The sequence below is a fragment of the Papaver somniferum genome, chromosome 7 (assembly GCF_003573695.1).
Source record: "Papaver somniferum cultivar HN1 chromosome 7, ASM357369v1, whole genome shotgun sequence".
Classification (NCBI taxonomy): Eukaryota; Viridiplantae; Streptophyta; class Magnoliopsida; order Ranunculales; family Papaveraceae; genus Papaver; species Papaver somniferum.
In genome coordinates, this window is record NC_039364.1 from 16,056,779 (window position 1) to 16,068,659 (window position 11,881).

Below are 11,881 nucleotides of genomic sequence, written 5' to 3' on the forward strand. Positions count from 1 at the left end.
ACTAGAGAAGTATCAGAGCCAGTTGAACGACTATAACGGTATACTACAAGGATTTCAGCGATTCCACTTGGGTGAGATGCAAATACTTATGGACAACACGATGTTTGACATCCATGCTCCGACATATTCCAGTCATGGTGGAGTAGGTACTAGTCATGGTGGTGTAGTTTTAAGTCACGGTGATGTGCATTCAATTCCTAATGGTGTATGTTCAAGTTTTGGTGGTGTACGTTCAAGTCAACGAAGTTTGAGAATTCGATTGTGAAAGTCAGGCAACTCAAAGAAGTCGTCGTTTGACTCCAAATATAGCGACAAATACTCAATTAACACCAAGTAGTGAAGTCGTTGACATGGAAACAACTCCTGGAGATTTATCTAACCTATTTACAACTAAAACAATGATTCCTGGTGGTGGCTTGAACATTGAGGCAGCTAGGCAATCTACTCTTTATACCCTGTTGCCTCAAGCATATCAGCATTTAACCCAGTTCAAGATTGCTATTGCGTTCCGCTCCGAAATGATACCCCTCATGTTACTTTTCAAGTGTTTGGAGATGATTCTTTTAATGAGACTCAGCCACCAAGGGAAACTCAAACCGACGAGTTCTATGCTTTCTGGAACACATCGCTTGAACAAGAAAACCTGTCGGTATGGATCTTTAACGGTAAGGAGAATCGGTAGTTGATGAATGTAATTATTTTCTTTTTATTTGTGAAATTTATCTTAAAGTTAGTGTTAAAATACAAAATGGTTTTATATTTCATTAACTTTTAATTAGATCTAGTATTTAATTAAAAAAACCCAATCGCCTTACATAACGATATTATTACATAACACTTAACCAACATTAAATCCTTGAACACGAATGTTATAGAGTTGATAGCATTCATCATGCTTAAATATTTTTCTGTTGCGTTTAACTAATTTGGAATGAGCTCTAGTTATAAGCAAAAAAAAAAGTTAATACGGTTTTAGTGAAATAAAAGTGATTCGTTACAAAAAAGAATTCTTTTATTAAGATACTCACTAGTTCGTCGAAAGACAATCCATGATTATCCCTTTTTATCGTCCAAAAAATTTTCACATAATTTCTCACATATTTATTGATTAAGAAAAATCTATTTTCAAGATCGTATTCGTTTTTCTAGAATTTTCATTAACGAATAACGCCATAAAACTATGAAACACACTGTACCATAAATTACAAATGGTTAAGTTGAAGTTTACATGGGTTACAACCGATATCCAGGGTCGGATAAAGACATAGCGAACCTCGAATGAATAAATAATCGTTTTCACCGTCTAACATTTAACAGTTGATTTGTAAAAAATAAGTTTTCTAGGATTACAATATAAGCAAAAATTAAGTAACAATCATTTGCATCAGCGCCAGTAGTTATAACTTATAACTGTACCAGGGCCAAAGAGAATGATAGACGCATTTATGTGTCTAATATAGCTCATTTGTATATATTGTTAGTGCTCGATATCGTACTTATTTGGTTATTTTATTTATTTGTATGTGTTTTTGGAAGAATAAGGTTTTGCGGCGAAATTGGCTCAAAATGTGGCATTTGAACCTCCGTAGATAACGTACCAGAAGCACCCCATAAGTATGTTGGAGACACTCAGAAATACCCCGGAGGAATCCCGGAAAAGTCCGGAAAACATCCAAGAAAAATTACTAAAGGCACCCAAGATTTGGTTATTTCCACCCCAAGAATTTTATTTCAACCCCACTTGCTATTCGCACCCATCAGAGGATAGGGGGCATTCCTTCTCAAAATTCAAAAATGGGTTTTTGGCGGGAAGACTTGTTACAGCACTGGCAGATTTGGTGATCGAATTTTGGACGTGATTTTTGGAGATTCAATTGCTGTATTTGCTACTAATGGGTTGTAATTGAGTAAAAAAGTCTGTTACGATCGATTGGACTCAACCAATTGGGCTGGAATGACCGGGAGAATGGATCAAAGTCCAACCAGGACACGTACTCTCTGTTTAACTTTCAAAGCTATTTTCAAGAGATTCTGGGAGAGTTTTGCGCTGAAGTAAACTATACTTGGTCCTGTTCAAGTCTTTATAAGAGTTTGGTGGCAAATTTATAGCTAACAAACGCGTACAGGGAGATCAGAGAGAGATATTTTCTCAACAGCGCAGAGAAGAGAGAAAAAGAAGAAGTCGGATTCACTCGAGATTTTTGGGGGTTTGGTAGCTATATAAGTGTTGGTTCGAGTCATAAGAAGGGTTAGGGAGTTTTAGGAGAGAATTGGGAGAGGTTTAGAGCACTAAAGAGCAAGAAAATCCAAGTTGCAGAGATTCTGGTTCTGCTGCTGCTGCGAGGAGGAAGAACGTGAAGAACAGACTCTCCAAGACGGTCGTTTATCAACAGTACCATCGACTGTCCCCCGTGGGTCGTAGTTCTTCAACGACAACAGCGCTTCAGCTCTGTCGTTGACACTGGACGTCTTCTGGGGGTCGCAAAATTCTGTTTTACATCAATTTCTTGTCTTTCTCTTCATTGTAAAACATTTTTGAGCATCAATGAAATATTTTGAGAGGTTTTCCAACATGATGAGCGGCTAAATTCTTGGTGATTAAGGCAATGGAGGATCTATTCACTCATGTTTGATTGGTAATATTTTTATTTATAATTTCTTTAATTATTTACTTTATTTAATTCACTTGGATAAATATAAAAAAAAAAGGAGAAAATGGTTTTCTTAATTAGTTGTGAATCAGTTTGATGTTTTATGCTTAGAATAGTTCTTTGATAAATCATGCTTAAGGATTACAACTTAATATTTGGACACCTTTTAAATTAAAAAGTGATTTAATAAGAAAAAGAGCTTAATAATAATTTCCGAAATATTATTTATAACCAATCAACTTGAAGCGGTAGTGAATCCTGAGCTTTAATCCTTCTAAAATCTTGACATTACTATTAATTTCCTTCATTTATTTATTTGCTTAAATCTAAAAAAAAGAGTTACCTTCACAAGTTCGAAAAGAACCCCTTTTACCACTATCTACTACAATCACTATTTCAAAACCATCAATTTTTGGCGCCGCTGCCGGGGACCTGTGTTTAGTTAGCATTTTTTTTAGATTTTTTTTTAATTATTTTTGTTCTTCTTTACGTTTTTTGGGTTTTTTTTTTGTTTCCTTGCAGATTTTTGAAGATTGGAGCGAAAGACAATTTTGCCAAAGCTTGTGGTGATTTACTTAAAGTTTGGGAGCGAAAAGCAAATCTAAAGGAGCGAAAGAAGAAGATTTTCTTTATTTTGTAAAAGAGAGAAAAAAAAAAGAGTTACTTTCACAAGTTCGAAAAGAACCCCTTTTACCACTATCTACTACAATCACTATTTCAAAACCATCAATTTTTGGCGCCGCTGCCGGGGACTTTGGACATTAATTTTGGGACATTTTTATTTTTATTTTTAAACCCTACGGAAGGGTACCCTTAAATATAAACTGTTTGCAGGGAAGGACGACGATTACGATATCGTCTCGGCCCCTCGGGTTCGCACACGGCATAGGAGTCGTGGCCCGAGTCGACTTCAGTGGTTCTTCGCCCGTCTGGTACGGGAGGTAAAATTCTAAACACCCGCGAATCTCCTGCAAGCGGGTTACTGGACTCCTTAAGGTGAATATATGTTGAGGACTTGAATATGGACTGTTTTTAAATTCCTAGTAAAGGGCAAGGCCTGGCCTAAACAAGATAAGGGTTCGGATTTCATCACCCCTCCCTTCTTGCCCGCCTTAGGAAAACGAAACCTAAAGCGAACCTAAGCCTAAAATTTGGACTAGAAAGAGACCTATAGGGTATCGAGCTTAACAGGACAATCATTCGAAAAATATTGGTTACTCTTTTAAGCACACCTCGAAGTTCTTGACGGTTTCTGCGAGTTGAATGCGTGACTGCGCCGCATTGGATCGGTGAGGTTTTGGGTATCAAAGCTCCACTGAGCTTCCCTCGCCTCGATTCAACTTGCTTTAACTCGGATTGATTCCAGAGGGGTTTGCTCAAATTGTAACGAATTCCCTTTCGAAGGATTAGAAGCTGGTCTAGAAACAATCTAAGTGGAGCCATCATGCTTGTTGTTTGCTAGAAATCTTTAGGTTTGCTGTGGTAAAGTCGAGTCAGCCTGCTGTGTGATTGCTAGAGCCTTCCTGTTAGGATTTTTTTTTTTATTTATTTTTGAATTCTTTTTAGTGTATGCCCGATTTTGTTAATAGGGCTTGGAAAAGAGATACTCTAGGTCGATTGATTAGTGAAAAACCTAGTAGTTCTTATGATTTAAGCAGGGAGCTCGAAGACTCTTCTTTGGAGAGCCCTGTTTTTGGAAACTTCAGTTTTGAGAATTTATCTCTGAGTGACAAAAGTACCCCTAGTACTCCAGTTGTGCCAACGATGACAACTTTGAAAGATTACATGTTCCCAACTAGGACCAACCGAGCTTCACCAGCCACTACGGTTAATTTCGAGATAAAACATAGTATTCTTCATATGATCCCTATATTCTTAGGAAAAGATGATGAGAACCCTTATTTTCATATTAGGGACTTTGAGGAAATCTGTGGGACAATTAGGATAAAGGACCTTACCGATGAAGTCTTGAAACTTAAGATGTTTCCCTTTTCTTTGAGAGACAAAGCCAAGACCTGGCTGAACAACCTACCGTCTGAATCCATAGAAACATGGCAGGAACTTATCGCTGCCTTCTATATGAAATTCTACCCTAAGCATAAAACTGCAGCTGTTAGGCAGAAAATTAGTGCTAGTGTGCAACAAGAGGGAGAGTCTCTTTATAGGTTTTTAGAGCGATTCAATGATCTCCTATCTCAGTGTCCTCACCATGGATTTGATAATATGAAACTTGTACAGATTATTTATGATGGTTTAGACTATTCGACCAAAGCCATGGTTGAGTCTATGTGCGCTGGTGAGTTCACTAGTAAAAATGCTGATGATGCTTTTACCTTCTTAGGAGCTATCGCTGAAAAATCCCAACAGTGGGAATCTTGTGTTGAACCCCCTAAAAGACTCTTGGTCAATAGAAGTAGCACCAATATGGTAGATACGAGTTTTGCGTCAGATGCTAAGTTTGCTGCTTTGTCCAGAAGGTTAGAAGCTTTAGAAATGGGTCAGTCTAAAAATAGGTCCCTTGTTGAACCTAATAGAGCCTCTCAAGTCTCTAGTTGTGGAATAGAGCCCGATAATTCATTTTGGGAAGGTCAAGTTAGTGAAGAACAAGCCCATGCTGTCTATAACAACTCTAGGTTTGAGAACCGTCAGAAGTTTGACCCATACTCAGAAACCTACAACCCTGGTTGGAGAAACCATCCTAATTTCTCTTGGTCTAAGGGCCAGAATCAAGGCCAGTCTAGTAATTCTCAGCCTCCCCCAGGTTTTGGTTATACTAAGAACTCTTCAGGTCAGACCCAGAACCCATCTGAGAATAGAATAGCTAGCTTAGAGGAAACCCTTAGTATATTAAGGAAGAGCCAGGAGATGCTATCACAAAGCCAGGAAATGTTAGTAAAAAGCCAGGGTAATTTTCAAGAGGAAACCAAACAGAATTTTAAGAATAGTGCCCAGTCTTTTGCTAAATTAGAGCTTCAAGTCGGCCAAATAGCTAAGTTTATCAATGAGAGAGAAGAAGGAAGGTTCCCTAGTCATACTGATCCTAACCCAAAGGAGAGAAATCGTACAATCATGTGAATGCTGTCACAACCCTAGGAGTGGAAAGAAAGTTGACAACAAGGTCCATGCCTGATAGTGAACATGCTGTAGTTCACCCTGCTGAGCCAGAAAATGAGGAGACTGATAGAGTCTAAAGAGACCAATGAGGGTCAGTTGAGCGATTTGTTCCCAGAGCCCCGTTTCCCCAGCTGCTAGTTCCGACTAAGAGGGAGTCCAACTTTAATGATATATTGGAGGTTTTTAAGCAGGTTAATATCAACCTTCCATTATTAGATGCAATTAGGCAGATTCCCTCTTATGCCAAGTTCCTTAAGGACTTGTGTACGCGAAAGCGTAAGCTCAGTGTCCAGAAGAAAGCCTTCATAGCTAGTCATGTGAGTTCTATTATTCAGAATACCACTACTCCTAAGTATAAAGACCCAGGGTCCCCTACCATTGCTTGTACAATAGGTAAGTACCGTGTTGAGAAAGCGTTGCTTGACTTAGGAGCCAGTGTGAACTTACTTCCATACCATGTGTACCTAAGCTAGGACTTGGTGAGATGAAACCTACCCAGATAACACTTCAGTTAGCTGATAGGTCCGTTAAAGTTCCTCGTGGTGTGATCGAGGATGTTCTCATAGAGGTTGACAAGTTTATTTATCCAGTGGATTTTATTATCCTAGATACCCAACCTGTCCCTGACCCAGAGAACCAAATACCAGTGATTTTAGGTCGCCCGTTTTTAGCCACGTCTAATGCGATCATAAACTGTCGAAATGGTATTATGAATCTATCTTTTGGTAATATGACTATTGAGTTGAATTTTTTAATGTCAATAAGCTACATTCTGAGCTAGATGACACGTGCATTGAAGAGGTCAACATGATAGGAACCTTAGTTCCGAAGTCTGTACCAAACACCGAATCGGAAGATCCATTAGAGAGTTGTCTAGCCCGTTTTCATGGATTTTGACGATGATAGCAACATTGAACAAGTAAATGCTCTGTTGGATTCTATTCCTATGTTAGATACCGATAGATGGAAATCTAGGTTTGAACCATTACTAGCTACCGAATCTACCTTAAGCCCTTATTTCGAAGAGCCTAAAGATCCTCCTAAGTTGGACCCCAATTATGCATTTGTAGGCCCATCTGAGATTTTGCCTATAACTTCCAATTTGGATAGTGATCATGAGATTAGGCCAGTAACTGTGCTTCAAACAATAAGGAAACTCTAGGGATGACCATAGAGGATATGAAACATATAAGTCCTATAGCTAGTATACCTCAAAAGAATTTAGAGGATGAACCACCTGATTATAACTCAGAGAAAGCAATTGACCTTTTTCAGGAACCGGATGGTCTAGAAATTAGGAATATTGTGACTAGTTTATCTAGAGACACCCAAAACTCTAAGTTTGGGGGTAGTGAACTAGAAGAAGCTCTAGAGTATTTTAAATACTCTCCGGATCCGGAAATTCAAGCCATAGTTAAAGGTCTTACGGAGAATAGTGATTACCCTAAATTTGGGGGTAGAGATTGTCAATTATCCCCAGTAGAAGTCCCTAACTTGGGACTCAAGCCTAGTGCATCTGAGGTATCGCTTGAGTCTATTCAGACTCCACAACCTGATCCGCCTGATATTGTTCAGGAGGAAATCCATATATTAGAAACCCGTTTTTCGGATGAATCTATTTTTCAAGACACTCTTATGAAGCCCAACTGGAGGCTCTGGATAGATCCGGTTGTCTTGCAAGAAACCTTAGATGAGGATGTGCTCCTTCTGTTCATTTTTCTGAACCAGTGCAGTTGTCTCATATTGATGTTAGCTCTATTTGGTATTATGGACCCACAACTTTTTCGACTATTGGTATACGACTTTGGAAGGTGACAATTCTTTTAGAGGTATTTGATGTCTAGCTAATGACTATAAATTTAGCATTTACTGGGAGGCTCCCGCGTTCATGTGATACGGTAATATCCTTCCTTATTTCTTTTCCCCCAGTGGTAATAGTTTTTCCTTGTTCATGCTTTTAATTTCATCTTTAGAACATTGAGGACAATGTTAGATTTAAGTTTGGGGGTATGGGAGAAACATTTTAGTCGCACTTTTGAAACTTCTAGCGTCACATGGTATCCGGTTAGCTAAGTTTACATACTGTTTCTCACCGAAAAGATAGAAATTGGAATGCTACAGATAACAACTTATTGAGACATTAGAGAAAAAGACATTGAGATCCTTGAAATTCAGGAAGAACTTGTTCTTTTTAGAGGGTAACCGTGATGGACCTAACCATACATGATGGAAAGGCAAGTAGGTCAGGAAATGCCAGAAAGACAAAGCAACCTCACAATGTAGTCTTAGTTACTGGATTGCGACTCTCTCTCAGTAGAAACTTATCATCATCAACAAGCGGAGCGACATCAAAATCTATGAAGAAAGTGAAGACGTTTTAAGGTTTAGAAGCAACAACAGAAAAGAATAATTCAAAAATCAAAGTTAATGATTTAGTTACAAGAAGTTACAAGAGAAAATGATATAAGTTGTTAGAATCCATGATACCAAGACATCACAAGTTGCGAAGAGCTAAGTTTTGAAAGTCCTTCTCTCATGGCCATGTAAATTTTTGTCTTGTAATTTTTTCTATTTAAAAAAAAAAAAAAAATGAAAAATGAAAAAAAAAAAATGAAAAAAAAAAAAAAAAAAGAAGAAAAAAATATGAAACATCATTACGTTCTTTTTGTTCAATAAGGCCATAGGGAAGAAGAAATTTATAAGTCAAGCAAGAAATCGAAGAGAAGAGTTAATTGTCAGGGTTCTATGAGGTTCGATAGTTTATCATCAACAGTTGAAGACCAAAGAAGACGTTGTTTCTACTGAGCACTATGAGAGAGTCGAAGAAATATACATTTGGTCGCTTTGTTAGTCTGCTTTCAATCTGGCACAAGATCTTTCTAGCACTGGTTTAACTCATCACACGTAATTAGTCCAGCTGTATAGCAGATGTCCCTCTCATTTTTATCTCTCTCCTAATCTTATCCAGCTGTAAAGCAGCGGACGCATCTTACAATGTTTATCTAGCTGTATAGCGGATATCTCTTTATCTAGCAGTCATGCAGATGTGTCTCCCCTTTTCATCAGTCAGCTTTAGAGCTGACACCTTTAATTTCTCTGGTATTCTACTTACTTGGAGATAGGTTGAGAATATGTATGTCCTCATAGCTCTTTGGATACTCGTGACCAATTAGGAGTACAGGTTTTGTGGGTATATCTCTGGTAAGCCCTCCCGAGACTATAACTCGGCCACTAGGGCCACCTAGGGGTTTAAAGGCTTATTGCATACGCTAAATGCAATCGACGATGCCTGCGACAGTGAGTTAGGATTTTATTTTGTAGATTAGATTTGCTCGGGACTAGCAAATAATAAGTTTGGGGGTATTTGATAGACGCATTTATGTGTCTAATATAGCTCATTTGTATATATTGTTAGTGCTCGATATCGTACTTATTTGGTTATTTTATTTATTTGTATGTGTTTTTGGAAGAATAAGGTTTTGCGGCGAAATTGGCTCAAAATGTGGCATTTGAACCTCCGTAGACAACGTACCAGAAGCACCCCAGAAGTATGTTGGAGACACTCAGAAATACCCCGGAGGAATCCCGGAAAAGTCCGGAAAACATCTAAGAAAAATTACTAAAGGCACCCAAGATTTGGTTATTTCCACCCCAAGAATTTTATTTCAACCCCACTTGCTATTCGCACCCCATCAGAGGATAGGGGGCATTCCTTCTCAAAATTCAAAAATGGGTTTTTGGCGGGAAGACTTGTTACAACACTGGCAGATTTGGTGATCGAATTTTGGACGTGATTTTTGGAGATTCATTTGCTGTATTTGCTACTAATGGGTTGTAATTGAGTAAACAAGTCTGTTACGATCGATTGGACCCAACCAATTGGGCTGGAATGACCGGGAGAATGGATCAAAGTCCAACCAGGACACGTACTCTCTGTTTAACTTTCAAAGCTATTTTCAAGAGATTCTGGGAGAGTTTTGCGCTGAAGTAAACTATACTTGGTCCTGTTCAAGTCTTTATAAGAGTTTGGTAGCAAATTTATAGCTAACAAACGCGTACAGGGAGATCAGAGAGAGATATTTTCTCAACAGCGCAGAGAAGAGAGAAAAAGAAGAAGTCGGATTCACTCGAGATTTTTGGGGGTTTGGTAGCTATATAAGTGTTGGTTTGAGTCATAAGAAGGGTTAGGGAGTTTTAGGAGAGAATTGGGAGAGGTTTAGAGCACTACAGAGCAAGAAAATCCAAGTTGCAGAGATTCTGGTTCTGCTGCTGCTGCGAGGAGGAAGAACGTGAAGAACAGACTCTCCAAGACGGTCGTTTATCAACAGTACCATCGACTGTCCGCTGTGGGTCGTAGTTCTTCAATGACAACAGCGCTTCAGCTCTGTCGTTGACACTGACGTCTTACGGGGGTCGCAAAATTCTGTTTTACATCAATTTCTTGTCTTTCTCTTCATTGTAAAACATTTTTGAGCATCAATGAAATATTTTGAGAGGTTTTCCAACATGATGAGCGGCTAAATTCTTGGTGATTAAGGCAATGGAGGATCTATTCACTCATGTTTGATTGGTAATATTTTTATTTATAATTTCTTTAATTATTTACTTTATTTAATTTACTTGGATAAATATAAAAAAAAGGAGAAAATGGTTTTCTTAATTAGTTGTGAATCAGTTTGATGTTTTATGCTTAGAATAATTCTTTGATAAATCATGCTTAAGGATTACAACTTAATATTTGGACACCTTTTAAATTAAAAAGTGATTTAATAAGAAAAAGAGCTTAATAATAATTTCCGAAATATTATTTATAACCAATCAACTTGAAGCGGTAGTGAATCCTGAGCCTTAATCCTTCTAAAATCTTGACATTACTATTAATTTCCTTCATTTATTTATTTGCTTAAATCTAAAAAAAAGAGTTACCTTCACAAGTTCGAAAAGAACCCCTTTTACCACTATCTACTACAATCACTATTTCAAAACCATCAGACAACAATGATAAAAACTAAAGATAAATAAGAGTCAAGTCAGTTTTTTTAAAAATTGGTTTAAAGCACAAAGATTATATTAAAGTTTAAACCTCAAAGAGGTTTACGACCTACAAGCCCAGGTAGCTAGGAAAAGAAAGAGAAAAACCCCACACCTCGATGCCGACGAGTTTCGAACTCAAGTCGCTGTCACCCAACAACTTTACCACTGTACCACAGTGACATCTGCAAGAGTCAAGTCAGTTGGCAGACTTAGTTGCCTTCGCTCACCACTTTCTCTTTATTCTTTTACACCATTTACGTGAGAGGACGGTTCTGTTTACACTTTTATTCTCACACTATCTTATACTCCCTCCATCCTAGTTTACTTGCCAAAATAGGATTTTGCAAAAACTTGAAACAAATTCAAATTACTTCCACATACACCATCAATCTTTCAAATCGCTTGTTTAATATACAAGTTTTTGTATCCTAGTTTTTATTTCTTTCTTGATAATTGGATAATTTTAGTGAGAAATATAGTAATTTTTTGGTACACTTTTATTAAAAAAACTCAATTTTGACAAATAAAGTAGGACGGAAGGAGTATTTAAGATAAAAAAATTTAATAAAATTTTAATAATAATAGATTTGAAACTAATAATTTGCAGACATACTTTTCAAATATAATATTTTTATTCTCACACCATCTTATATTTGAGAGATACTTCTTATTCTCACACTAACATAAAATTGCCATGTTTTCCCAAATTAAAAAAAAAAAAAAAAAGGTCTCCGGAATCCTCTCTACTCGCGATTATTTTTTCTCACTTACCCTCCCAAAATATTTTCATTTATTTAACTCCTCTATTTACACCCCCTGGGAGTCTAGGACATCTATTTTGTCTTCTTTCTCCAATATTCAAATAAGATGCTATTTCTCCAATATTCAAGTAAGCATGAATTTGCATGTGGCTGGATATTATTCTTCCCATTTTCTTATAAAACGAAATTTATTTTAGTTTTAGGTATTTTCACATGGCGCACTTTAATTGAATGAACCTAAAAATTAATAGCAGATATTATCATCCGATGCTAGAATAGTCCATAGAGCGGCGGTCAAATGTAAGTGGTTCCATAATTAAT